At 46.6% G+C, this 23,569-nt stretch overlaps 1 protein-coding gene and 1 pseudogene across 4 annotated transcripts in view; one reads left to right on the top strand and one right to left on the bottom strand.

Moving 5' to 3' along the window:
- The window catches only part of LOC146209230 (uncharacterized), a 51,126-nt pseudogene extending 35,875 nt beyond the window's left edge, over positions 1-15,251 (bottom strand).
- LOC146209231 (cytochrome b5 reductase 4) overlaps positions 1-23,569 on the top strand; it is a 264,229-nt gene that overhangs the window by 28,433 nt on the left and 212,227 nt on the right. The window lies entirely within an intron of this gene.

Genomic DNA, 23,569 nt, shown 5'->3' on the forward strand with positions numbered 1-23,569 from the left:
ACTCCAGCAGCGGTCCTGAAGAAAAGCCGAGCTGCTTACTTCCGGCTGGCTTTCTCCATTCTTCCGCCTGGCTTCTTCCTTTCCAGGCAATATTACCGCTGCTTGTCGTCCCTTTCGCGATGCCTAGTTTCTGTCTTGTACGCCTTGCCGCTCCGCTGTTCCGGGAAACTCGCGGCGAGGACAAGACAGTGCCAGCACTTTTCTGTCGGTTTTCTTTCTTTTTTCTTTTCTTTTTTTTTTTTTTTTTGTGCGAAGCGGGTACAGCTCGTTCGAAAAGCCGTCGGCGTAGTGTTGTTGGCACCGCGTATTGGAAATATTCGTGCAGGAAAATTCTGATTCGTCGGCGGTGTTATGACGTCACAACCAACGTTACTATCTTGGTCGGAGCCATGCATGACCTCGTGCAGAAATTTCAAGTGCCCTACATTCAAAATAAAGATATATAACGAATTCGGCAAGGGTCCAGATCAGGCGGAAATTGGCAAGGAGGTTCGTCTGATGTAGGTATTTCGGAAATTAGAAGTAATTCAGTGAAATAAGTCTGCCGCCAGTGGGGTTTGAACCCAGGTTCTCTGCACGCCAGACGGGCACGCAATGCATAGGCCGCGCACTAAGTGTCGTTTGTATCAAGCGTGTTAGAGGGGCACCTATTCAAATTCAAATTTTATTCTGCAAACAAAAGTTTACATGGAGGACAGGAAAAAGGCTGTCAGAACAGCTTGAGGAGCCCTGACCCCCAACCACATGGGCAGCAGAGGAGCGTGCGGCTAAGGGAAAACAGTATAATGACGAAAGCATACAGGTTTTCATAGAACATCGTTTAAAAAAGGAACATTATAAAGCAAAGAAAGTGAAGTCGCTATGTTACATCATTGTACAACGCGTTATGGTACTTATAATTTACTAACGTGTGTTTGGGATACGTACTGATTTTACAGTAATAGTAATCTTAAATATGAAATTATTTAAACAAGAAAAATTAAGGCAAAGCTGAAGCAGCCCCCCCCCCCCTTTTTTTTTTATTTATTTCGTCGTTGGTTCTTGTTTTATTCAAGTCAAGGGAGAAGAGTCATTGGGCGCAAAGCAGTGTCCTGCACGTGCTTGAGCTCAAATGTTGACTAATATGGTGGTGGATGATGGTGACAAAGACTTAGTGCATGGTTCAGTTCCGACTTGTCACGGCTGGACACCACGAACGGCGCGGCTTCAGTGTAGCTTGGGGGATCGATAATTGAACGATCGTCGATTTTTTTACGTGCTCAGTGGTCGCGGCGTAATGCAGGGAATAAAACCTCATGTATAGACTCACTTGGACACACCTGTTTATCGAAAGTTACTGCAGTGATGGGGCTCGAAGAGCGAGATGATTGGCGACCAGTAGAAAACTTTAACAGGGATGCTCGGTTATTTTCGAATATTTAAATCCAGGATGCGCAGCCATCGTCCACGCTCATTACGATCAGGCCTCGTACTTTCAAGGAAAATGAATCGACAGTGGGAGCAATAAATTTCTTTTCATTCCGATGATTGGAACCTATCGCCTCGCGAACCCAGTAGCCAATAGCTAAATAAATTAAATCTGCCTAGTTTTTTTTTTTTTTTTTTTTTTTGCGCATTCGAAACATTACTGTCTGAGGTGCTTGACTGCGCAACTGTGTTGTAAGAAACGCGGTAATGTTTTACGGGGGAATTTTTCTTTATGTGTATGCACGGGTGTTTATGGGTCTACGCGCGGAAACCATATCAATGACCACTTAAGGCGACAATACCAGTTGTTGGGTGAGTTGATGTGCACGGTGATGGCGATGGCGATTGAACGCCGGAAAAGGGGATGCACCGAAACCTAACTTAAACAGTATAATTAGTCGTCTTTGGCATGAAATAGCGTCATTTTGAGTGTCCGCATCCAAACCTATTGGAGCGTAGTAACGCACGCCTCGTCGGCGTAAATTTGGCGGATCATCATTACTGCTTCATCTAAGAATTCCAAAACATGGTAACCATATCTTTTGATATCTGAAAGGATTTCATCTGTTCTTTACAAGAGATGCTTTATTCATGTTGAACCACAAAAGGCGGGGAGGTTTGAATGAACTGGGGTGGGTTCTTAAGACTCCACTGTTTTTTGTTTTGTTTTGTGTCTGGCGGATTCTGCTCGTGATTATCAGCTGAAGCTGAAGGCAGATCTCATAGTCGGACAGCAGAGACTCCCACTGATAGTCTGTTATTTGCATACGTGACCTTGTGTTCCCACGTGCATTGGGTTAGCTATGCACACTGATGGTCGTAGACCGTTGCCTCTCATCGAAGGGCGCGGTGCATACAGTGCGAACTATAAGGTATGTCGTATCCCTCTAAAAGAAACAGGCTCAGCTCTGTTAAAAAAAAAAAAAGAAATCTTTTTTTTTTTTTTTGTGTGTGTGTGTGTGTGTGGCGGTCGCTTGGAGGATACACCGATGGCGACGAACTTTCTTGCGATTTCCAGTGCGAAATTAGTTAGCCCATGTTTCTTCGATATTGCAGTGGTCGGTTGTTTGAATATCAGGCGGATTCTTTTCATTTCCGCCTAACATCGCGACGTAAACGTTCTCATTGGTCAGTTTAGATGGCTGCCGCCTTAAACGATTCGGCGCAGGAATAAGCATATCGGACAAGCTGCGCACTTATAGTTTCGCAATTTCGCCCAGTATATAATCAGGACGTTCACTTGCGCAAGTTCAAAGTTTGTTCCATTGCCGAGTGTTAATGCCCGGTGTTGCTGCATCTGGAAAGGCTGTGACGCTTCCACGGCGGCATCATTGAGCAATCTCCTTATTTTCGGTGTCTTTCCTTGCTGCCAACTAGCTTTTATGGTTTTCTGGTTGGGTATCTTCCAATGGCTTTCTTCTGGGGTCCAAAGAACCTACGAACTTTTCGTACAGTACAGATTGCGAATCTGCATCCCGCACTGTTTTCATGTGTAGACGGATACATTGCCTACGTATTCTCTGCGCACGTCAGTCCGCTGGCTTGAGCTGACTAGTACTCTATTCTTGCCAACCCTAAAATCTGAAGCTAAGTCGAATTATAGTGTAACGGCGCGCGTATTGGACGATCTGAGCGGAACTCGTGTTACAGATATTAAAAAAAAAAAAAAAAGAGCCTGATCTGGATTCACTCGTGACGGCCTTCTGGGTCAATTTTAGCCTCCTATCTTGGGCTGTTTTCGAGTGTTATTTTATTCTTTCTCCTAGGGTGCTGTGCGATCGGTTGCATATAGATAATGAGATCAGTTAAGGACTTTTAGCTTACAGTGTAACAAAAATCATAATTAGCCCCGCCGTCAAAGCAGTAAGGATGCGCCTCTGCTGTATTGGACGTCAAAGTGTTAACAGGGGTTTTTGCTATCGGCTTCCTAAATGTGTTGTTTTTATATATTTCTCAATGGGGCCCTGGGTAAGGAGTATTACGTGAAGGATGGACATGACAGTTACAAGATAATGGCCCCTATTTTAATCTTGAATTGGATAGGGTTGACTGGGTGTCAAGATACCGGCGGGGGATCGTAGCGCCTAGATGATTTGACAAAAAAACTGATCGGAGATTAGCGGTTCTTGTAAAGGGAGGGTGGACGGTATACTTGTGATCAGTTCTACTCTGGAGACGATGGCCGGTGACATGATTAATTCCCCTAAAGGTGAATGATGAAATTTGTGAAAAAGGTGCAGTCAACACACTTTCTGTGGTGGGTGATTCAAGATTTGCAAATGAATATTTGACATGCAATGACAGGAAACGATGGGTATAGCGAGTTCCGTCGTTTTGTGGCCCGCTTACGCCTGGCATTTCGCTGCTAGCGCGAGGTTGTGATGCTACGTGAAGTAATAAATTATAAACGCAGCAATATTTCGGCTACTTCGCTTTTCCACTGTGGAAGGGGGAACGCAAGAAAACAATTGGCTGTCGTCTGGGTGCTGGTGACGGACTACTGCTGTTTGTATTTACTTGCTTGTGTTTGTGAACCGGAGCAGGGTCCCGAACTGCGCACCATAAATGTTCGAATCGTTTGTGGGCTGAATTCACATCATAATAATTTTGAACATTAATTTTCCTAAACGGAGCTTCAATAACCACTCCAGATACAAAGTTCTCGATGAAAACTCAGTCATGTCTAGAGTCTCACATCGAAAGAACAAAATCCAAAGTTTTGTATTCGAAAATATTCGCATACTTTTTCTGTGCGTGTTGTAGAATTGCAGTGACTTACCTGCAAAGCATATCACACACGTGCAGCTTGAATAGCACTGCGGTGTATGTGTGGACAAGAAATATCTTTTAAAAATTGGCAAAAGACCCTGGCGCAAAAGTTAGCGCACACAAAAGAGAGACGCCTGTCCGTTGTCCCCTTTTCTCTCTCTTTTGTGTGCGTTAATTTTTTGCGCCAGGGTCTTCTCCCAGTGTTTAAAAGGACGTTAAACCAACTAGCCTGGCAACATATTTTACTGGACACGAATAGTCGTTTTTTCCTTGCTACTATTTAGGCTGGTGTGGCGCGTCTCTAAAAAACAAAAGAAAAAGCAATATATCTATATATATATATATATATATATATATATATATGGAGGGCTCTTTTCTGTTGCCCAGTTTTGGTTTGCCGACCAGCAATGCTCTCCAGCTCGCGGCTTCAGTGGTCAGTGGCGGATGCTTTCCTTGGCCGGCGCGTTTCGTAACCGCCAGTGGTTGCGCGGGACGTACCACTTATGTCTACTCACTCTTCTTTCCATGGCAACCATTGCCCATATTCTTTCTGTCGCAACCATCGCCCGGTTGCGCTTTCCTTTGTTGTAGCTATGCCTTAACTTGTTTCCGCGGTAGCAATTGGGACTGGTACTGGATATATAGCCTCCCGCTTCATTGTAAAACTTGCAAATGCATGCCTCTCTTAGATGAAACTGTTATCCTGGATAGAAGCCAAGATAGCGTGGCCCGCTAATTGGAGGACGCCTATTCATCAAAAGAAAGGTTTAGCATGCGTCAGTAAGCATTCGAAAGCATTGTATGACGGTGAACTGTCCTTTTTAGGAAGCCGCTGTTAAAGTTGAGAGGTTAGAAAGACGATGCTGACGTATTTTGTTTTTGTCTCTTGTGGCCCCCTACTCCTTCTCATAGTTAATTTTTTTATCAAGGTTGTCTCGTTTAGTTTTTTGCCGTCCATATGTTCCTTATTGATTTTATAGCTGTTATTACAATGCCTTTTATCGCTTTCGTGGCTGTCTACACCATGTCAAGATTTTTCTGCCCGTGGTAAGTAATGCCACGCCGTACCTATATTTGTACGTGCCTCATCCAATAAGTAATTGGTTGTCAGTAAGTACTTGTCCGTTTCACTTCCTTGTATTCGTTTGTTGTTGGCTTTTCTTTATTTCATAACAACAAAAAGTTTACCAAAGCTCTCCTTCCCCGATTTCTTTCTGCTTACGCTGAATGCTGCTACGAAATGTCTGTGAAAGCCTATAAAGCAGGCAAAATTGCACGCACTGCGCATGGTGTACGATGGATCCATCGTACACCTTGCGCGGTACGTGCAATTTCGCCTGTCCGAAGGCACTCTGAGCCTGTATTTTCGACGCCTTCTTCCCTGATGTATGGCTTAATTACGCTTTCTCTGATTAATTAACACCCATTATAAATTTTTGATCACTGCGTCACTCGTTTATTCGGCTCTTGCATGCCATTTCCGGTTTTATAACGTCACACACCGACGTCACATCCGACGTCGACGTAACTACGCCACTATTCCGACGTCCTCATAGATCACGTCGCTTGAAGTGAGGTACCACGGGATCACTTTGGACGTCGACATTACCCCGTTTGGCTATTCGACGTCTAATGGACTTAATTGGCTCTAATTGATTAACTATGACTGGATATGCACCGACTTCTTTCCAGCTGGCGGCGTTTTTCACTCTGTATCGCCTACAACCATTCGCTCTTTGCTTTTTCCTAGCTCACTTCGACGCACCTCAAACATAACCACCTAATGCTTACGCATTAATGACTGCTCTGTATGCTGTACTCGGCGGAATATTTGCTACGTTTTTCGGTTATTACCGCCGGAATGATTAAAACAGCAGCGGTAGCTCTTAACTTTTCGCAGTAGCAAAAGCAACAAAATCCAGGACCATTATTAGGAAGCCTAGAAAGGGTCACTACGCCAACGCTTGTAGGGACATCCAGAAGTGGTGTGAAGAGAAAGGCTGCTGCTTGCGGCGAATAAATGAGGAAGCCCAGCGGCGGCTCCCTAAATGGCTCCCGTGGGAAATTAGTTCCTCCCTTTCTCTATGCTCCCGATTATTCTACTGCTGCTGCTCCTGCTTACGTTTCCCTTTCTCCCTAAACTTTTCGAAGCTTCGCAGTTCGGAAAATGGGGAAATCGTTAGGAGCTAGTGAGAAAGGGCTGCAACCCCTTACACCTTGCGCTTCCACAGCCGGGAGGCCCATTTTCGCCGCGCGTGCTCCAATTCCAAAGCACACCTCTTTCCTTTTTTTTTTTTTTCTGGGCATCTTTTTTTTTTCCCGGTAATTTTGCTTTTGGTGCCTAAAAGGCTCTCCCTATACAGTAGATAGCTCTCGTGGTGCAGACTATGCGCCTTCAGTGTTGCTTGCCACAGCAACGCGTGCTCCATGGCGCGGAAAATTGGCTCCGCTGACTCTTTTACTCCTCCGTCCTCCTCCTTGCGGCCACGTGTTTAGTGTTTCTCTTACTTCGCGGTGGCGCAGTTTTGTGACAGAGCCGAAAACTGCGGCTGCCTAATGTGCTACGCTGGAAGAGGGTGTCCTAATCAGGCCGACCCGTTCGTTTTACGGCCGATACTCATTCGGGTCGGCATACCCCCCTCTTTCTAGAGACTCTCAGTCGTAGCGGTCTTCGCGTTCAAGCCCGAGGCGCGAGTCCTTGCGATGGAATAGGTGCGATCAGCGCAGCGCATATTCTGCCCTTAATAGTAACGTTGGCGACACCCGGTCGAGACGTTGTCGCGTTACGCGGTCGTCTCCTCGGGGCACTCAGTCTCTTGTCTTTTGCGTGCAGTGCTACTGAGCCTGCAGCGAGTAGCCGTTGGTGAACGCTATAGTCTGTCATTGTCCGAAAGTTCCTCCAGGCACGCTTGCTCTTTGGTTTCAAGTTGAGTCTGTCTCATTTTAAAGCTTTGCTGAATGACGATTGATGTTGCTAGTATATTCGGACCTGTTTCGTATTTCTCGTCGTATTGTGTTAACATAGAAGGGTGGAAACGTGGCGCCTTCTTGGCGCTGCAGGGAATTAGCGCGGCGGCGTTACGGCCGGCCCGTCTCATCTCTGATCAGTGCTCCATTATTATGCGTACTGCAGCGCCTCTACCAGCTGCTGCTCCACTTGTTCGCGTGCTCTCTCTATAGGGTATTGCGTGAGAATAATCCGAAGGGACGTGTACGCTCTGAGCAGCTGTCTTCTGAAGAAGCTCGAGGGCGTGCCCGAACGAAAACTTGCGCGCCAATTGTGCGCCGTGATTACGGGCGTGCAAACCATCCACAGCATCTGTACGTCCACGGTCGTTTCACCCATACACTTGTGTCCTTGCTTGCGGGACTAATATAAAAAGATTTCGGTTATACACCGTGCTCGTTGTTCCACCGGTGTTACGCGCACTTTACCGCGTGGGTGTTGATAGTTTCTGCCATGCTCGGCTTTTATTTTTGTAGCGAGAGCTACGTTGGCCGTAATCTCGCCATTTCGCTCTGCCTGTCCGAAGAGCAAAGAAAGGAGTCGCGCAAGGCGATAGCTGGCAGCTGACATGGCCGAGCACTAACTGAACTCAGGGCTCCCTGACATTACGTTTGGCACGAGTTGCCAACTTGGGCCTCTCCTTTCATATAGGAGGGCGATATCAGAATCAACCCTCCAAGACCCTTGCATTCACGTTATCCCTAGGCCACGCAAACACGTTCGTACGGTTCGGTTAAAGCGGGACTTTATATGTTGGCTGGTAGCTTACGCTATTGCGTTTTCGTGAAGGTGGGAGTGTAAACAGCGAAAGAGGTGCCGTAATGGTAGACTTCGGACCACCATGCGATAGAGGCTTTCGCCTCATCGCACTTTAGTTGTCAGAAGTGCCCCTATCGCATAAAAGCTTAAACGATAGAGTGAACTGCTATGTGCAAAAGCCATCTCTCTACTTTCAAGCCGAACCTTAGGTTTAACCATAAGTTTAACCACAGGTACTTTTTTTTTTCTTATATCTTGAATGTTGTTATACGCTTATGCATGTCCCGCACCGGCAATTTCACGTTTCGGAACTATAGCTGCCGAACTGTTGCTGTGAGTGCTTGGATTTTGGTGCACATCTGTTTCGGTTTGAATTTGAGCATATAAACCCGCGCACCCGGCACTTTTTTTTTTGCCGCTTTTACTTGGCAGCATGGCGACACGTTGAAGCTTTCAGGATGGTGGTGTCACCCTGGGTAGCAGCTGGAAGTTGTTAAAGCTTGACAATGCCTTTCTTTCTTATTTCTTCCTTTCTCGCACCTGTTTCAGCTTTAGCCGTCCTCGCCAGATCGCAGTGTACGAAACTCCCCCTCCGATTAGCCGGAAAGGCTTTTTTGTGCAAGCCGGGTCTCGGGGCTTCCAAACTCTCCCTCGCATCGCTGTAGTGCGCTTTCAGGTTTACATGCATTCTTCAGCCGCGTTCACTTTAGCCGCGTCTCGATTTACCTCCCGCGCGAAGGGACTTCGCTGTAACTTCGTAGCCAAGCGAGCCGTGCACATGACGACGAGAGGAAAACCATTCTCTCCGCGACATGTCGCCGCCATACAAGGTTTGATGCTTTTGCGCTTAATGCCATTACTGGTGGATTACACTTGGGGCTCAGCAGGCTTTATACTCGGCCTCTGTCTCCGCTCCCATTGACACCGGACGTTCGTGACCGAGGACAAGTACAATTTTCGTCAACATTTTCGCGATCAGTTTCTGTCAAACGTTGTGCGCACCGCATCGAACACTGAACATTAGCGATACCTCGCTCCGCAGCACCTAGATTTTTAGAGTAAAGCTTGCGTCGAATTCAGACGGACACAACCGGTTCGAAAATTATATGCTATTTGCATCTAGTTTTTCACCGTCAAGTGTGCACTGTTCGACCGTTCTACCCAAGGGTAACGCAGGCTAACAGTCACCACGAGGTCCAAAAAAGGGGCGGATATCTGCTAACGCGCATGAAACAAACGCAAAATTTAACAGCTAGACTGTAGGTATTATGCAATACGCTGAGCACGTTCAATATCAATGGGAAAAACGCAAGAAAGATGACGTACGAGGAACAGTGAACAAGCGAGTGAACACGGGACGCAGCCAGCACAAATGCTCATCTACACGAGATCGAAGAATTGAGATGGCTTACATACCATATTAAAATGTGCCCCAGGACTCCTTTGAGGTAAAGTCTCTCAGTGTTCAGGCGTTTGCTGCAGTCGAAGTGAACACATCCAAGACTTGTACTCCTAACGCAGGACCGCGCGCTGACGACTCCAAGTGGCTGCCGGGCACTGCGCACGAAAGACAAAACTATCCTGCCCTTTCCTCTTGACGGGGGTTGATTGAGGGGTAGCTCCGGAACGGGGAGACTGGGTGATAGGGATGGGGAAGAGTCGTTCTTAGTTGCCTGTATTTGTACGGTGTAGTCCTTTCTTCGCACCCGATGCCGCGTTTGCAAAGGTGCTCTCTTCCCCAGTGGTTGTGGTGAAGGCCATCTGCAGTTGTCTTCGAAAGGTTGCTGACACCTCGTTCCGGGTGCAGGTGCATGAAAGGGAAGTGGGGACGGGGCTACCTGAGCGGTTCTCTGCAAGCAGGGGTGTTAGCACTGTGCAGGCATTTGCCGAATCGCGACGCAGCATACGTTTCAGCGAGAAAGCTGCATATACCCACCGCCCTTCTACAGAATACGTTTGCGGGTTAGTAAGCATATTTTAATGAACGATGGCGATGCAGGAGGGAGGAGAACAAGAATATCGTATATGACATCTCATAAATATTGCTTCTTTGCAAGCAGTTACTGAAAAACTACTTGCACGGCTTCAAGCTTTGTCTGATGCGATGTGGGCCCAAAAACAGCGGCAGTAAAAACGAAAAGTTTACCATTTCTCCGTTGGTGCATGAGGAACTATGCGGGGGTCGGGCCGACGGGATACGTAGGACAGGCTTTAATGAAGTGTCTCGTTTGCTGCTTGCGCACTGATATCTAATGGGAGCTCGCAGTGAGCCTCTTCCAACCCCCTCGACCGTCATTTATGTGGCTGCACGTGCTTTTCGACAGACATCTCCTTGAATATCGACGCAACAAACTGCAACACAATACTTACGTGCACAATGCAGCATCTTCTCGGCCTTCCTGCAATGCACCCATTGTCCCCGCCTCCGCACGCCTCAAGCGAGAAGACGCGGCCAGGCTCGCAAGCGTCCTTCTCTCCATGGCTGGATTCCAGCCGTCACTCGAGTTTGGCCATGACAGCATTTAACGCGGGCCAATGACCAGCCTAGCGCGGTGATAATGCACATGCACGGTATTAATGTACGAGGGTTACGGCAATCACTCTGACCATGCGCCCTCGCGCCCCGCTATTATCATATTCCCCTAACCGATATTGTCCTCCTATTTTAAAGCTACCTAGTGAATGCAGGCGAATTAGGTACTACTCCTCTCTCGAACACTAATTGTAACAGCGTAGCAGAATACGATGCATTGCAGTGAGATGCGACGGAAACAGCACGTGCTCGGTCCGAACTGACTCACCTGAGACACCAAAAGTGCTCACATTGAACTGGATGGATGGATGGAATATAGGAGCGTCCCTTTTGAAACGGGGTGGTAGCAGTAGCTATCACGCTGATTTTTCTCCATATATCTTAATTATTGATTTAGTATGGTTAACTAAACCATAATTCTATTTATTAAATTTTGTTCCTACATTGCTAACATTATGTCACTTTTCTTCTTTCAAGCCACCAATCTTCCAGTCGTTTTTTGCTAGTTTCCACCGCCGGTTTATTCACCCGGCCACTGGTACCTCTAAACCCCAGAGCTTCAGGAACAGTGATTGCGCCTGCATCAACTTCCGGATGGATACCATTACATTCGAGTATAATATGGTCAATTGTTTCACTGGAGCTTCCACATACAACTTTTCAGTGACGCTAGCGTCATCACGCGGCTTTGCAGGGCAGTTGACAGCCCTTTACGAGATGGACATGCTACCACAAAAAGAGTGTTGTGCAACGCACAGATCGTGCAACTTCAGGTAAAGTAAGCTTGCACAACTTCCCCAAGAATTAAAAAAAAATGAAGTCACTTTAAGTCTTGAAGCTGCGAATCGGGAAGACAGTGACCGACTACATGGTTGCATGCAGTGAGCACTATGCTTTCTAGAGGAATCCGAGATTTTTTTTCTGAAGGAATGCGTTTTCCCTCAAGTATACAACAGAAGGCAATAAGGAAAAAGTTCAGAGGGCGGCATGTGATTTAATTGGATGGAAGACAGCCAGGAAAGTAATCGGAATATGAATATTTTGGAGCAATGTATTTTGCCTAAGCTAGCCAGAATGACATGAATAAGCTTGCCTCAAATTATGTCTGTTTAGAACTATATGTTTTTCAATATAGGTACATGCCTGCAAAAAGAAAAAGCGTATTAACCAATCGTTTATCTTGTTTCATTCTAACAGGACATACTTGCGCGATTAAGGCACGGACGAACACGTCGTATTTCTTGTTGGTCCTTGTCTTCAAAGCGCATGTATGAAAGTTGAAAAACATGTTTAAATATTTAAGTTGCATTCGCCACTTGTTACGACAGCGGTAAATCACTCAAACGGCTGAATTTTGCTTGTTTGTTTACACCGGCGGCATTTCAAGCGTACGCACTGAGCACGGACGGAGTATGCAACTTGAGTCAGGGTGCAGGAAATGTTGCACGCGCGTAAAGAAAAACTTCGCCACCGTTGCTTGCCTTTATTGCATTTCTTTTAAATGGCGCTTAATGTAAAGGAAATTTAAAGTTGAAGGCCTCGCCTTCAAGAAAACGGTTCCGCAAGCCATGATCTTGCCCGACGAGTGACAAGTCGAGTCTTTCTTATAAGCACCGGTTTATTCTGGGTAAAATAAAAATCATTCATTGATTACTTTTGCATTCCTGCTTTTATTTCTTAGCTTAGTATGTTGCTGGCAAGTTCTCTGTTTTGGGCCGTTTACTTGTTTACCTCATCCATGCTTTATTGTCTCACTTCTACGTTGTAGACTTAACGCTCTTGATGATTGTCCTGATGACTGTGCCTTGTTTTTACACGTCACTTTCTGTAATATACTCCACTGCTGTAATGCCCTCTGGGCACAATGTTGGTAGATGAATTTTCGTTGCATTTGGTGCCTAATAAGTCGCCCAGAAGTGGTGAATATGTTATCCATTTGCCGTTATATTAGGCAGCTGTGGTCTTCAGCAAACTGCGCGTTTGAAGCGCACTGCCGCCACTAATGTGCTTAGGTTATATAATATTATGAACTTGTTTTGTACTAAGAACTTCCCGGTCTTGGGCACCTTCCTTATCTATTTTAGAATTTCTCGTAGTTTAGTTGTGTGTGCGTGTGTGTGTAAATTGGAAACAAAATATGGTTGATTAGAGACAAAGCGAGAGCAAAAGTCTGTAATACGCACTTATTAGAAATAAAAAATAAGACCTGCGACGGTAAACCACCGCAAAAGTACATAACGAAAAACGCTTTAGTCAAATAAGCTGCATAGATGTAACATATAGTACAAGAAATGGGTATGAAACAAAAGTCAGCTCGAAGAGCAGATAAAAATTAAACGAAAGAGACCTAATAGCTCACGATGAATGATGCCGGGGCTACCTCACGCAGAGTTCGAAGCCGGGGACAGTGAGGGGCCGAAGAAAAAAAGATGGATAAGCCATTTGTAGAAAGCAAGATATATGGTAATTGTTAAACGCGGCAAACTGTTCAGAGGTGGTGCCGGTAGGAAACCCTTCCTACCGCCTTTCAAACCTTTCTATATACAATGTCCGACAGGCGCAAATACTTCCGCACATGAATCCAAGAAGAAAATGTCAGGTCGTCGAGGGTGGCACGACCATTGTTGCTTTCTTCGCAGACAACGCTTTGTCGAACCACACCGGCGGTTCTTAAAAAGACATCCATGTCGTCCATCTCGTAAATTTTTCGCTTGATCATGTCCTCAGCTCCCGTTTGTGTGGACAATGTCATTTCTTGAACTTCGTAGACGAGGCTGGGGCACAAGCCCAGCAGTTCCAGAGCTTCGGCACAACTTCTGCTGGAACTGCGGCCGATCACGAAACACGCGGCTCGGAACAGGGTCGTCCAGTTGCGGGCTGTAATCTGCTGAATACGTTCCAGGTGTGCTGAGGCCGCGATTAGGCGAAAGGTTTTCACCGAAACGATGGCATGGCTGTGGTGGATAGATTTGGAGAGTGCAGACAAGAACACCGACGAGGGGTTTTGGGACAGACAATACGTGAGCTTTCGGATTCTCTTGCTAGAGCATATGACTTGGGCAAGCAACCGTGCCGTCCGGCGGCTGAGACACTAACCCTCAATGGCGAGAGCCGTTATGCTCGCGTTTTTCCACAGTCCGTCAAGCAACACAAGTGTTTCCGAGCGTTTGGCGGTGAAGTTCATTGTGATGTCTTTCAGTGATCTTGTGTCCCTCATATACTGAGCGAGAAGTGTAGCGTGCTCAGCTTTGATAAAGTATTCAACGTGAACTGTCAAGGTAGATAGGATATCGAACGTGAGCAGGTGCCTAAAATAGCCTTGCGCTTCATGATCGGGCGTTGCTTCACAGACCATTAAATGGAAATTTTTAATTAGTCCCCATTTCGCTATCTCCTTCCACTCGGGTGTGCTTGTGTCAAGGCGGTCGGCTTCCACTCGGCGGCCATTGGAGGCTTCGTTGTAGAGGCGGAAGATGTCGACGAAAGTGGAATCGTTGTCGTACTCGAAGCGCAAGCCCAAGGTATTTTTAGAAGTTCATTGATATAACATTGCTGGTCTTGCATTGAGAAATAAAACAAGGGTAATTTCATATCCCACAGTGACTTCACATTGCGGATCATGTGGATGAATGGCTGCATGGCCCAATGAACTCCGCCATACGAATCATCATCCTTTTCCAATTCCGTGCTCTTCTCACTGGCTGGCTCTGTGAAGATCAGACTGCAGTCATGGAGCTGCAGCTGCTCGAAATTTTCAGCACTGGAAAGGGACTTTGCAAGAGCCCAAGCCTCACCGGTGTCGATGGCAAATTCAGTCAGCTGTAGAGAGGTCAGCGCCCTGGAGCCTTCTACCGCCCCTGCGATGGCGGCGGAGTTCAAGGTGGGCTTGTCAAGGGAAGCGATCAGGTGCAGATGTTTGAGTGCTCTGTTTTGCCGCAGAGCGTGCAAAAAAATAGTGCAGTCTCCAGCTTCCAACCAGCTCACGTCGATGGTTAAGTCGCTGATTCCCATGGTTGTCCCTAGCGCATGCGCAATGGCTGACATGCATGAAGGCTCGCCTACAAATTGCTGGACCTCTAGTCGATACAATGTTCCTTTTGTCCTGATGATTTCCGCCAAGGTGATCGTGTCCGTGCTCTCGACGCTGAGTACAGGGCAGGCAAACTCCTTGAGACAGTTCAGAGAGCGCAGCGCGTCCAGCAGCTGCGCGGTACTTGTCGGACTTGGGTGTTGCACGCATAGCTGAACTTGCTTTAGACGCTCACATTTAGCTGCAGCCCTGCAGAGAATTGTAAAGAACGGCTCGCGCTCAAAGACGCCCCATCTTTCTACTCGCAGCATGGATATGCAGCTGTGACTTACTAGCACCCAGTATAAAAGTAGCACTGAAGGAATAGTGCGGCTAAAACTATTCACGTCTTGTGGCTCGTAATCGAAGAAGACGCCGAGCTCACCGGGCATGTTTTGCTCCCTGACCTGCACACAGATGCGGCTCAGAATGCGATTGTAGGGTTCTAGCTGGTTCGATAACTGGCAGCTGTGCGGTCCGGCAGTGCACTGCAACTTCATGTCAGCGCCTGCGCTGGACAGCTTCGCCTTCACATCCTGGAGCCACTTGTACACTCTGTTGACAGGCAGCTGGTGCCACTCCCAGCACTGCGATGCCACGTAGGCCGCATGCATCATCAGCTGGTAGTCTTTGTCTCTCTGAGCCATTGTGGGGCTGCGACAAAACATGAAACATTCGAATCAGACTTTATAACAGGGGTATTCTTGACGAACATGCTACTTTTTTTTTTTTTCGAAATTATTATTTTGCGAAATATATCGGCAAAGATGATAGGGAGATGAACCAAGTTAAAGCGGGCGGTTTATTCCCAAATATCCTTCCATTCCAGTCTGAAAGGTCTAAATTCTTTAAACTCTTCTTTTTACTTTAGCTAATAAAGCAGGAGGCATAGATTAGACCTTAACAATCTGTCAATTGCGAATGTGATTGCGAATGTAACGCTTCATCATACAACCCCATCGCTCATAGCCTTGCGATAAATTGGCGCATATCTACCCATTGAATGGTATGTATCGTCAAACGATTTCCAATGACAGAAGATTTATTGATTCATCTAATAGTTATTGGAAGATACGAAGCACCGTGGGGGTGGGGGTGAGGGGGGGGGGGGATTGCTTTGGTGTACCGTTTTTTGCGACAGTGCAGGGGTTACGCTGTGTTTAATGTATTTTTTAAAAGCCAATGAAAGCGATTCTCAGGAACGTTATCCACAACAATGAAGAAATCGCAGTTCCGAAAAAAAAAAAAATATTAGGTGCTAAAACAATGAATCCGTGCCACCGGCCAAGGTCTCTCAGAGTCCAGTTGAGATGCGTGCGAGTGATGAAACTGCCTCGTAGGTGCTGACAGCCATATTGCAAGAACGATAGCAGCATAAATAAATAAATAAATAAATAAATAAATAAATAAATAAATAAATAAATAAATAAATAAATAAACAAATAAACAAATAAACAAACAAACAAATAAATAAATAAATAAATAAATAAATAAATAAATAAATAAATAAATAAATAAATAAGAATAGTCGTAAGGAAGCTTGAAACCGCCCTGTCACAACACTAATATGTTGAAGGTAGCTTCACTAGAATATGTGCTTAACAGTTATGATTATGGGTTTCTGGCTCACACATCGTCATTATGAACCTGTTCTTAAAAAACAGCCGCTCGTAGATGCGCGCTCACAAACAAGTGATGCGATCTTACTTATTGCTCTGTGTTTAACCGGCAACTTCTGAAGTCGTCAGCGCCGTTATCAAGTTCTTTCATTTACTACACCCCACCAGAAAACTGTCGGCAAATACCGCTTAGTGACATTAAAAAAATTGAAAATACCGAACATGAAGCACCAAAAGGGAGAAACGGCATCCCTACGGCGCGCAAAGTGTGTCGCTTTTTCCACCGTGTTTCACATTTTTGTGCCAATTCGAACATTATTTAAACAAAACAATGCAGGTTTTTATAAACAAAGGAACCGAACTGTGCACTTTTTTAATCTCTGCGGTTCTAGTGTCAGCCTATGTCTACTATTGACGCGTGTTGTCCTCGCACGCGCGAAAAATATCAGGGCTGATCGCTCGTTCTCTTAGAGTCCGTCGCGTGCAGCTCCGGCATTCGTGTTAGCTTGTCAAAGAGGCATATGTCTACGATAGCTATGACTAATACTGCTACGGGGTGCTAAATAAGTCGATACACCTGCACAGAAGCTTTGCGACTCTGCGCACTGTATGCGATCTTCGCTTCGCACTTACGCTTTCTATACCACCTGCATCGAAGCTCGTGACATTTAGTTATGAGCCTGGTGCGCTGGTACGGAGGCGCAACTGCTCCTGAACAAGTGGCGCTATCTCCCGCACGACAGAGAGCCTGCGGAGTGAATGCGAATTCTATGCTTCTCGGCACGAAGCGTTGTGAAACGAAACTTTTTTTTTCGACATTTCGTGCCTCGTGGCACACGCGCACCTAAGATATACATGCACCATGTGCTTGGTGCAAAATAAAATGAAAGCAATACGAAGAGAATTGCTACCCGATCATGCCGTCTGGTAGACGGCAGCCGCCGCTTTGGGCTCCGCCCACCGTTGATGCGCATGCGCTTCAGTTGGCGGCTCGTCATTTTTTTCTTCTTTGGAGTAGGAATTAGAACCCCAGCAATATGGCACTTTGAAAGTAAGGAAATGAATAAAACAAAACTAAGCCAATGGGCTTATGCGCAGCACTGGCTTTTCCCCTCGATGGCGATGCATGTAGATGGCATGCTAGGCCCCCCAGAAGCGAGAACCAAGGACTCTGGAAAGGCTCTTCGTCAGGACGGGCGAGTACACGTTGTATCTGGAGATGTGCCCTCGTGCGATCACGCGTGCTTTTTAGGCACTCAATTCTTTCGTAGTTTTTATTTTCTGCTCGGTGCGTCGAAGCGTGTGGTGACTTGCGAAAAAACAGGCATGGTTGAGCAAGCTCAGCAGAGCGTGCTGTTCTGTGGATTTCAGGCGATCAAAGAATGTTGAGACTTATTTTAGGAATAACATGCTTGGTGCGCGGTCAGAAACTGTACGAAGCCATACACATGTATGGATTGTGCGCGAGGAACTTTACAGTGCAAAAGGACCCTTAAATATCTGCCCAAATGAAAGCTGCCTTCTAAGACCTCAGCTTGGAGGAGAGTTTTATTCCCTTTCGGCTTCTCTTCACCACATATTTAATTCGATTTTGTTGTATGCAGGTGTCGACAAACCCACGCAATATATAACGGATGCCATTTGCATCTGCAAGGCCGGGTGCTTTGTCACGTCGCTCGCCTATGATCTCCAAGGAAACAAAAAAAAAAAATTATTTTCGGTTGCTTCCCGGCAGTATTCTCATAACAATTTGGGCACTCATAAACACAGCACTTAACCGAGTTGTTAGATTTAAAAGGAGTTTTCTCTTGCTCCTCACGGGGAGCCATGAACGAATGGAAAGCCTGAAAGAGTGCACTCTTGCAATGTACTTCGCTCTCGACGTCGTGCTTAAACATCAGGCTAGCCTTTCCAAAAGCGAGCCGCCGAGAACAGCTGAAAACTATCATTAGGAAGTAAAAAAAAAAAAAAAAAAAAAAAAAAAAAAAAAAAAACTCTTGCTGGCCGGGAAGCCACCGCGCACTCTACAACACCGAAAGCCTGCCGGGCGCTGGTTCCAAGCATGCATGCATAGTACAGCTCTTAGAGATCCAGCTTGGTCCAGAATTTATAAAAAAAAAAAAAAAAAAAGAAAACCACCTACCCCACTTTTTTTTTTTTTTTCCTTTTTCTTTGCGTGCCGCGCGCTCGATACAAACAAGTGATCGGTCGTACTTGGCAGAGCTATGCCTAACACTGCTGCAGGATACGAATTAAGTCGATGCGCCTGCAGAGAAACATTGCGACCCTTCGCACTGTACGCGATCTTCGTTTCGCAATTACGCTTCCACTTGCCTCGAAACCCATAAAATTTAGCTATTAGTTTCTGGCTTTTCATGAACTGTGTAGATTGCGGTGACGGCGCAGAAATCTATGCCACTTTGAAGCGTAAAAGAATAACAAGCGTGAATTGCGTACGACGCGACTCAACACGGCTCCGCACGCTCCAGCTTCGCCTCTCGCCGCCAGGGGAGACACGTGGCGCTGTTGCCATGCCGTCGAATTTGAGCTCGGGCTTCCTATGGGCTCGCCCTAGCCCCTTTGCATGCGTATAATATGTCCCGAAACGGCACTTATTTATTATGAAAACACGTCCTAGCTATAGCAATCGCCGTATAATTAGTTGTTCCGCTGCATGGGTATACGCACTGTAATGAAGCGTAATATTGGCAGCAAAAGTTTATGGGTGCAGACGTGGAGTAAAAGAATTTATGATATCCAATCGCTCAGTCACATAATTTCAACTATGTGGGGTCGTCCACTACATATTCGCTGGTATCCTTATGCCAGACGACTACTACGAGAACACATGCCGTAAGTATTTGCTGCCGATTGCGTACATATCACTCGATTCAACAAGTTTGTAGACCATGCACCACTGAATCACTTACGGCTTCAAGTCCTGGAGAAAATCTCCTTGCACAAGCCGGAGGTGGCGTTCGACAAATGTCGGCTTGAAGAAGCTCGGTGCTATGAATTCACCCGCCCGTCATCCACGGTGGTCTCCGCTCTGCGTGTCATGACAGTCACGTCGTCCTTCAATGTTCGCTTCTTTATCCCTATCAGGGGCCGACGAGAACACGAGGACTGCCTGCGATTTGATAGGGCAGGAGATTTGCACTGAGATACAACGCGTTCAATGGGTTTCGCGCCGTTGCAGTATAGTACACAGCGTAACAGGGAGGTGGTTACCGTGGCAGCACAAAACTTTCGGGAACATTTAAGTATCCTCAAGAGTTGATGCGATAGCATTACATTATGAATATTTTGCTAAGAAATGTTCGTAATCATTTGCCAACTAATAGTAGTTCTCATTCGTCGTAGAGATTAACGGCACTAATTAGCGCTACTTAATAGTGCAATAGACCTACGCTGTAGTCCGAATTAATTGTGCTGCTTAGTGTTGCCAATTAATTTTGTATGGTAGCTGTCTACTCGACCGTATGAGGCAGCCGCACAAGACTCCCGGAACTATCGCACTGAACGAGCGCTCCGTCGTGGCTCGTGGCCCAAAGGGCAGCACTTCGATTCCGCATGAGCACCTTCTTTAACGGGAAGTGTTAAACGTCCCTTCCTCCCCAAAAATTTGCAGCTTTCGTCGTTGGCGCTGTCCGCATTTTGAACTGAAAATTACTCGCTTACTCCGGCAGGTGTAATTGGCAGGCGGCTATGCTTCGCACTGACTCAACGTTCTATGACGTCACAAGACCGCATGACATCGAGTTGTTACGAACTCCCAACTCGAATAGCACCTTTGAAATAAAAGGATGACATAGGATCCCGACTCAAAACCATAGGAACCCGAGTCGGACACGCTATCCGCAGGACACGCATACATGTTCGTATGCTTTGTAGCTACATAGGGTGCGACTGCACACTATGCGGTCACATACGACTGTATACTAATGAGTATGTGGGATATAGCAGAGTCACAAGTCAAAGAAGTCGTGTTTAAGTTCGCCTCCATCAAAAAGCGACCATTGCAGCCGGGATTGATTCTGTGTCCTCGGGTTCAGTAGCAGAATGCTCTAACCACTAATACGAACGGGGTTCGGAGGCCTAGGCTTCACAGCAGCGATTCACTACGCGTCTCATGCGCAGAAATTTTGGTTTGGTGCGGAAAAAACGCGCCGGATTTTTTCGCAATGCTCAGTTTTACAGAACAATTTCTTTTCTTTTTTAGCCTCAGAAACAATCACGACAGCGTGTTATCCGCGGCTCTGAACTTTACATTAGCATTAACCACGAGACGATGGTAATAAAACCATTAGCTAGTTTGTTAGCATTCATTTCAAAATAACCTAAGTGTCACCTCCTTCCCCACCAGGATGTATTTGTTTTGTTTTTTGTTGTTTTTAACTGTCGTCTGAAATACGTGGTATACTCCGCGCAGTACATTTCACCCGCAGAGCAACGAATAAGCGGAATAATTAAAAATTCCCTGTTTTAAAGGGCCACTGGCCGCCCTCTACTAGTCAAGAATGCTGGTGGCGAGGCACTCCCCGGAGCACGCGATCCCACAGGTATTTTGAAATGATTCATGAGTTACGTTCATTTAACTTCGGCATTCAACGTCATCTTTTCGCACCCACGTACCCCCCCATCTCGCACATACAGCTCAGCATCCAGGAGCAATCTTCCCCTCCTCTTCTAGTTTTAGCGGAAGGTGCACATCATGTCAGATTCCTACGTCATATTCCCTCAAGCAAAAAGAAAAAATAAAAAAAAAATAATAAAAAAAGAACTCCTAGAGCTTGGAATAGATGGAGCGTTTTTGCCGCGTAAAGGCGCAATTTTTCACCCGATGGCGCGCATTCGAAGATCGGCGTAGGAAAAAACGCGCGCCGAAGCAGATCTCTAACCGGAAGCTGCTGCGGGCGCGCATTTCCGATTTGAGCGGGCGCTGTCAACATGGCCGCCATGGCCGACGAGGTCATGGAGGAAGGTGTGCGGCAATAGACAATTTGCGTAGCCCTACATTTGCGGAAAAGCGAGCGCCACCTGTCGTCCAAAATGGGAAGCTTCGCCGGCACTTTTGGTTGGAAAGGGCTTCTCGAACTGGCATGCGCAAGGCAGCGTTCGGCGTTTCGCGTGCGCTTAAATCGTTGTTTTAGTGTTGCTCTTTTGCTGAAAACGTGCATATGCTGAAGAAAGAGGATGACATAGAATAAGAACGATGTAGAGCGCCGACGTTTTGGGTTTTAGCCAGAATAATGACCAGGTATGAGCAATACGTGCAGTTTGCATCCTCAACTATTCGCCAGGCGCATCGTTGCCGATGCTTAAAGGAGGAAGGCCATGTCAGGAACTTGAATCTTCATACCACTAATCAGTATTGATGAGAGTGAGCACCATCCATGAAGACCGCAGCGTTTATGCGACAATGCCATGGTTCGCTGTTGATTCGGGCCACATCGTTTGAACTCACTGCGATTGCATTGCGGGGTGAGATATTTTGCTTAGAAAGATGTGTATCTCTCTTGTGCAGAATGCTGATACACAAAATGAACGTGTATTGCATGGACGCTAATGGGCCGACGAGTGTTACAGTGTCTTGGGATGCACTATTTTGTAACACGCGCAAATGTTTGTCTGGGTTTTCTGATGTAGGGCAAGAGTTCCTGCTGACTTCGTCCCTGCAGCTTCTGATGTAGGCCAGGCTTTACTGATTAGTAAACGACTCGTATTTTCTCAATCACTCGCGCTCATACGCGAGAGCTTCGCTTACTGACGGACCGCTTCCTGCGTAGGCTGCACTCTGCCGTGCTCCCGCTGTTCAGATATAGCGCACCTTGCTCTTGTATTTTTGGATTTACGGTGGATGTTCATACAAGTATATAAAATTCATTTCCCACCGAATCTGTCGATGCAAGAGCTCTTATAAAACCAATATGTGTTCATTTGGCAGCAAGCGCCAAATACAGCAAGAACGCCCAGCTACTACTGAACAGGCCGGTTGGGCACAACCGACCCCACGGCTTCGTCTTTCGCGCCTTGTATGTCGTCATGGTCCTCGTTATATATACGTACAAGTGTCGCTGTTGCATGGCACATGCTTAGCTTAGATAGAAGGCGTTCCAGTCAAATGGCTGTCCTTAGACTGCATGCAATAGTGAACAATGCTGCGTTTCTTTACTCCTTATTGAAGGCTCAGCGAAACCTGTCAGCATGTAGCAGGGCTGCTGTTGAGTGTTTCTGTGAGGGCACTAGGATGCTTCTTCTTGCACGGGCGTACTCTGCAAGTCGATAGTTCTTGGTAAGGTATAGAACTCACTCCAGCAAAGCTCTACACTACCTTGTCTCAAGGCAGAGATGGCCCCTTTTCAGTAAATAGTGTGGCTGTAGAAGGAAACAAAACTCATAACAATAGATTATGGCACCGACATAAAAAAAAAAAAACGGGGGAGAACAAAAGCGCCTCCGCAAAGCAGCAGCGGAAGAAGACACCGAGCACACTACTTCGTTAGCAGACGACGCGCGCTCGGGGACCAGTCATGAAATATCCAGACAGCGTTTTTTCACGTGTCCGACTTTTTTTTTAAATGCGTGATAAGTTTTCCCGAGCCACGGGCACACACATACGGCGAAAGCGAGACAAGCAACTCAAATCATCCACTGCTCTACAGCGCGAGAATGCGCAGCTAGGCAGCGCTGGCGCGTCATGTTTTCCAACCAAAACCAAATCGCCCACAGAGGGCGCTAGTTGCGCCTTTGTCGCGCATGCGCAGGAGCTTTTCCGCAAATGGTCCATTTGGCCACAGAAATGTGGTTATATAGTCAAAATAAACGCTTCATCAAGCACGGATGTCGCTCTTTTGTAAGTATACGACATTCTCTTGTATTATAATGTCTGCGTTTCCACCCTGAAGCGAAATGTGCAAAAAAAAAAAAAATCAAACCTGCCGTTGGTATCCGCAGCCGAGCGGGATAGGTGGGTTGCAGAAACCTAGAAGTCAGCTTCTCTGCAGAGCAAAAACCCCTTCACCAAGGCGGCCAAACCTGTTTTCGGAGCAGAAGTTGGGTGCAGCGCGGAATAGTTCTATGTCCAGCCGGATGTCCCGGACAAACCTGGCTAGCGAATTCCTTCGCTATTGAAAGCCTGTAGGAGGTAGGGGCGGAGAAGGCGTTATGAATGGCACTAATGGCACTCACGAGGCACTCGCTTTAAGGCTCCTCTATTTTTTAAAGGTAGCGACAGGTCTTGATCCAGCCGCCCCTCCCTCCGATAGGCCGGTTGGCTGCACGTGACCTCTTCGCCGCCAAGCTCCGCCCAAAGGGTCCAGCGGAGCTCGCTGCGCCGCTGAAAT

This window comes from Amblyomma maculatum, chromosome 1 (genome assembly GCF_055883805.1).
Source record: "Amblyomma maculatum isolate TAMU_Amacu chromosome 1, ASM5588380v1, whole genome shotgun sequence".
NCBI lineage: Eukaryota > Metazoa > Arthropoda > Arachnida > Ixodida > Ixodidae > Amblyomma > Amblyomma maculatum.